We start from the raw sequence: 5,838 nt of genomic DNA, 5'->3' as shown, positions 1-5,838 counted from the left end.
AGTTGGAAGAATGGACCCACAGGCTCCCGTAGGCAAAAGATTCACCATCAATGGAAGCAATATTGTCTGGAATCACAAATTTGAAGGGGTGAGGATGCTTTTTATAAAAATAAAACTTTAAAAGACGTGATATTTTCCAGGTTCTCTAGTATTCAAAATCGGATACCATCTAGAGATAATCTTTGCCCCTCAAAGATTAATAGGCGCTCAAAATATGTTGAAGCATCTTTGTAAGTTATGGAAAAACTATCCACCTTTCAGACTTGAGTTTTCCTTCCAAGTTAGAAAACATAATATTACTCCCATTACTTTCCATGGAACACTAAGGGTGGATCTACACTGGCTGATCTCAAAGTATTCTGGTCCTGAAGCTGCTCAAATTCCCTGCATTCCTTGTCCATTCGAGTGTGATGCTGAGTGGCTACCTACACATGTGTCCCGCTATGCCTCTCACCACTGCCACCACTCCCATGGGTCACTCTGAAGTTCAAAACAAGGCACCCAGGGTCAATCACATGCCTTCCCTCAGAGGGAGTGACATGTGCCAGTGGTGGCAGCAAGGAGCAGTGTAGCAGGACCCATGTATAAACAGTCCCCTGGCATCGCTCTGGAGTGCTCTGGATTTGTCTAGAAAAACTGGAGCAAAAAGAAATGATTTTAAATCTGTTAAAGGGTGAGATGGTTCAGATTCAATTTTGAGTTGAATTGTTTGTTTGTTTGTTTGTTTATTATACTATATTTCTCCCAGAGGTGGCTCATAAAGACATTTTAAAATACTTTACAATAAAAAGAAGTAAAAACATCAAATAAGAACAATATAAAATTACATACATTAAAAACTACCATAATCACGCCATATAATAAGCACCCCATATAAAAGCCATCCCATGATTATGTATTCAAAGCCTGCCTGAAATGAAGCTTTGGCTCTATGCTGTGAAAACAGATCATAGTGGAGCCAGGGGAAAACTGGTTGAAATGGCCTGTGTTGACAAGCCCTATAAGAATGAAGAGAATGGGAAGTTGAACATCATGATGTGTGTGAATGTGATGGAGGGCAAAGGAATTCCTCATGGGTCCTTTATTAATATTGTTGTATTTGTTGCAGCTGTTAATTACTCACCTCTCTCTATGAACTGTGACAGATCAAAACATAGTACATAATGTCAGTTAAAACCAAAGTACATCAGTTAATATACTTTCCCTCCATCAATTGTACTTTCCCTAGCAGTTTCTTAATATCACCACTATCCAGTAGAATCAAAAAGGCATGAATCCAAAATATTACCTGGGAAATCTAGTAGTTCTTTGCCAGCTCAGAGGAGGATTCAACATATTTTAAAGCACATCTCTCTTTTGACAGGAGTTCTAACAGGTGCTCCAAATACGTTTCCTACCAAATTAATGGCTACATACCTAGATTAAAGCAACTCAAGCTGGAAATGATAACCCTGAAGAAAGTGAGTTCATTTCCATGCTGAATATCATAATAAAGATATGAGTACACCATGGGCTTTAGAATCCAACTTTTTGCTTTCATTTAGATGCTACCCAAGGCTAGATGTGTTGAGAAATGCCATCCTGGATACAGCAAGATTGTTCAGCAGGGGAACCACATATGTTGTTATGACTGCATTTATTGTGCTGCTGGAAGGTTTTCCATCCCTTTGGTAAGAAAAAGGGTTGTACAGTGGGATCTTGGTGTCTGCGGGGCTTTGGTTCCCAGGCCCCCCTGTAGATAGCAAAATCCATAGATGTTCAAGTCCTGTTATATACAATGACTTAATAAAATTTTTGTTGTTGTTAGCTGCCACTGAGTCAGTTCCAACTCATGGAGACCCTGTGGATGAGACATCTCCAAGAATCCCTATCTTCCACTGCCTTGCCCAAATCCTGCAAGCCCTTGCCAATAACTCCCCCAATTGACTCTATCCAACTGCTTTGGGGTCTTCCTCTCTTTCTTCTATCCTCTATCTTTCCTGGCATTATTCTTTTTTCTAGTGATCCATGCTTTCTCATGATGTGGCAAAAGTATAATAGTCTCCACTTGATCCCCTTTGCTTTGTATATCAAATGGTTTGCTAATTTGAGATTTTCTTACCTCTGGATTATAGTTGGGGGAAACTTGAGTGATTTTAGATTGGATCTGGGATCTAACTGAGAATATCACATCCTCCTCATTTCTGTCCTCAAAAATGCATTCAAAATGTGCATTATAAGAGTAATTTAAACAACAACAATATAAGTAGTTGCAGATAAATTCAGAACCAGAAATGAAGGAACTATGTGTGAACACATCCATAAGACTCTTTGAGTCTTAGGCGGGTTACAGACCACCATTTCGGATGTCCTCAGGACATCCCAGTTTGAAAAAGGGGTGTCTCTTCAAGACGCCCCTACTCCTATTACGGACAGAGTCCGTAACAAATGGAGGCGGCCGTTCCACACGGCCACCGCCATTTTGACGTAGCGGACGCTGTGCGTCTGCATGTTGCACAGCGGATGTGATGCCGCGAGTGTGCAACTAGCGCCTCACGGCGTCTCTTCCGGGCCGCAAGAAGGAGCGCGATTTTTACGCTCCTTCTTGGCACCGTCTGGGAACTGCGCTGTTTGGCTGCTGCGGTTCCCAGACGCTGCAACTGGCAGCAGTGATGCGCCTTAATGTCTAATAATGAAAAAATGGTGCTTCTGAATACATGCGTATTTTGCTAATATTGAGAGTTTTGTTATTGATTTCAGATGCAAATGAATGTGAAAAGTGTCCAAAATATCCATATGCAAATAAAGGAGAAATCAATGCATCCCAAAAGTGGTTACCTACTTGTCCTACACAGAACCCCTAGGAGCAACCTTGGCTTCCTCTGCTCTTTTCTTTTGTTCAATCATCATTGTGATAATGGGGATTTTCATTTATCACAGGATCACTCCCATAGTTAAAGCCAACAACTGGTGTGTCACCTGTGTTCTGCTCATTTCACTGTTGCTCTGTTTTCTGTGCGTCTTTCTTTTCCTTGGTAAACCTACAAAAGTCTCCTGCATACTCCGGCAAACACTGTTTGGCAACATTTTCACCGTTGCCATTTCTTGCATGTTGGCCAAAACCATCACTGTTGTGCTGGCATTCATGGCTACAAAGCCAGGGAACAAAATGAGGAAATATGTAGGGATGAAGCTGGCAATATTGGTCATTCTTTTCTGCTCTCTCATTCAAATAGGCATTGGTGCAGTGTGGCTGACAACCTCTCCACCATTTCCAGAGGCTGACAGTCACTCTCAGCCAGCAGAGATTATACTGCAATGCAATGAGGGCTCAGACCTCATGTTCTACCTTGTCCTGGGCTTCATGGGACTTCTGTCCTTCACCAGTTTCACTATTGCATTCTTTGCCAGGCAGTTGCCAGACAGTTTCAATGAAGCCAAGCTGATCACCTTCAGCATGTTGGTGTTCTGCAGCGTTTGGATTTCCTTTGTCCCAAGTTACCTGAGCACTAAAGGGAAATATATGGTGGCTGTGGAAGTCTTCTCTATCTTGGTCTCAACTTTTGGCTTACTGTCTTGCATGTTCTTCCCTAAATGCTACATTATTTTATGGAGACCTGAGCTGAACACAAGAGAGCAGCTGATCAGGAAGAAGATGTGACAATTTGACAAAGTTCTGTGTTATACTTTATGCATGGCCTCTTTAATATTCCTGATTCTTTTGAAATAAGAGGAGCTGATACAGAAGTGTTCAAAAATACCTCAAGGTTGCAAATTTAATGAATGACCGTCTTCATATATTTTAAACACCATTTCTTTCATTTTTCCACTTCAATATTATAATTGGGTAAAAATACAGATAGTTTAGGCAATTGGAGAATTGCTATGTGGCTGCTGCAGAGTACTAGTGCATATTTGTGTTACTTTGAGGGTAAGGACAGAAACAGTACATCATGATACTTGGGTTTTTTGTAAAGCCAATATAGGGGGCAAGGTTGGGATGGATTGCACAAATCTCCCTGAGTTATCAATTGCTTCTTTGGTTTCAATCTGCCAGCCTCTCAACTTGGAAGTTGAGGACTTTATCTCATGAAGGTTTTCAATGGTAATTGTAGCAAGAGAATAGCACCTTCAGCGTTACCTATTGCACAACCATGTTTCCGATCTGTTGCTATTGTGTCTCTGAAGTGCTGTCCAAGGGCATCCTTTCATTCATGGGAAAACCCATCAATAAGAAGCCAAGCATGCTGCCACTTGCTATTTCTAGGCATCTTGTTTTTTTCCTTTGCTGCTCACTTTCTTTTCTTCTCCTTTTTCTTTTTAAAAAACTAAATCATGTTCCCATTACTCCAGAATTGTGTTACAATTTTTAAAAATATATAAATAAAAGTAAACCATGCTGGGTAGGGCATAGAGCAGGAAGGTGGTGTTAAGGGGGAATGAAAAACACAATGTGTGGGACTGTCATGGCTCTCATCACACTGTTGAAGAGAGGTGTGATCAGAAAGAAAACCCAAGTCTAGTGACTTTCTGTTCCTTTAAATAAAATGATTGTGGCAGGACTGAAGTGAGAATAAGAGTTGTGTGATAAAGTTGTCAGTGTAGGCTTTACTTGGAATGCTTCTGGACCACATGGGAATTTGGGATCCAGTTCACTGGTTGGCATTGTGACATGGTCCTTTGTATATGCCTTGAGGTTACCTTTTACCTCTCCCTTATAAAAGGCCCCACCTCAATGACACCTGTCCTGCTTGCACCCTTTGTACACTTTCCCTAAATGTAGGGTCCCCAGTGTCTTCCTCTTATAAGTTTAATATCCTAGGTAGCATGTTCGTCTGTGGCTCTATGGTCTAAAATTCACTCAGGCAGAGGCTTCTTTAATAACAAATAAATGGTAACTTTATTGAAAGAAAGGAGCATAGGTAGAATAGTTCACATTTGCAGATCTTTCACAGTTCCCTCTTCAAAACCTCCAATACACTTTCCCTCTCAGTCAGTATCCTTATCTGACTGTACTGAGACCCTTTGTCTCTTCCTCCAGTTTCTCTACTTGTCAGAATACCTTTCTGACTTTCTTTCAGCCCAGTCAGATTCCTTATCTGACCCTCACTCTCACTCAAGAACCTCACCTGAACTCAAACCTTCCCTCAGCTCCCTTCAACTCTCTTAAAATATGCACTCTACATGGAGCTACCCTTGTGCCTAGTTCAGAAATGTCAATTAGTCCAAAACATGGCGGCCAGATTGATCACTGCGAGATCGAGAGGAGACCATATAACACTGATTTTAAAATCTCTTCACTGACTGCCTATTAACTTCCCAGCACAGTACAAGATGTTGGTGATGACCTTTAAAGCCCTTCATGGCTTGGGTCCAGCCTATCTGCCAGAATTGCCTTCTTCTGTATAATCCACCCTGCACACTTAGGTCCTCTGGAAATAATTTATTGCAGCCAACAAAGACCAGGCTATCTGCGGTTACCCAGAGTACCTTTTCATCTGTCGCTTCCAAATTATGGAATGGCCTGCCGGAGGAGATCCTACATATTACCAACTTGACAACTTGAAAAAGGCTTTCATGATATATCTCTTCAAACAGGCCTTCCCAGAATAATTATCTCAGTCCCCCCTGCTGACACAGGCCATCCTATTGACTATCCCATTGACTGCCCCATTTGTTATTTTAGTAATCGTTTTAATGATCATAATGGTATTTCATTCTAGTTATTGTTATGTTTGTACTTACTGTTGTTGATTAGGAGTTAAGGAGGGAGGGGGAGTATGGAATTTGATTCTATTTTAATTGTATGAATTTTATTGATGTAAGCCGCCTCGATCTTGTTGGAGAGGCAGGGTACAA

General features: G+C 41.2%; 1 pseudogene; it reads left to right on the top strand.

The window, feature by feature from the left end:
- The first annotated feature begins 2,696 nt into the window (after nt 1–2,696).
- LOC121933814 lies at nt 2,697–3,640 on the top strand (annotated as a pseudogene).
- The last annotated feature ends 2,198 nt before the right edge of the window (nt 3,641–5,838 follow it).

The sequence above is a fragment of the Sceloporus undulatus genome, chromosome 6 (genome assembly GCF_019175285.1).
Source record: "Sceloporus undulatus isolate JIND9_A2432 ecotype Alabama chromosome 6, SceUnd_v1.1, whole genome shotgun sequence".
Classification (NCBI taxonomy): Eukaryota; Metazoa; Chordata; class Lepidosauria; order Squamata; family Phrynosomatidae; genus Sceloporus; species Sceloporus undulatus.
The sequence above is the reverse complement of the archived record's forward strand: the minus strand, read 5'-3'. Positions and strand labels throughout refer to the sequence as shown.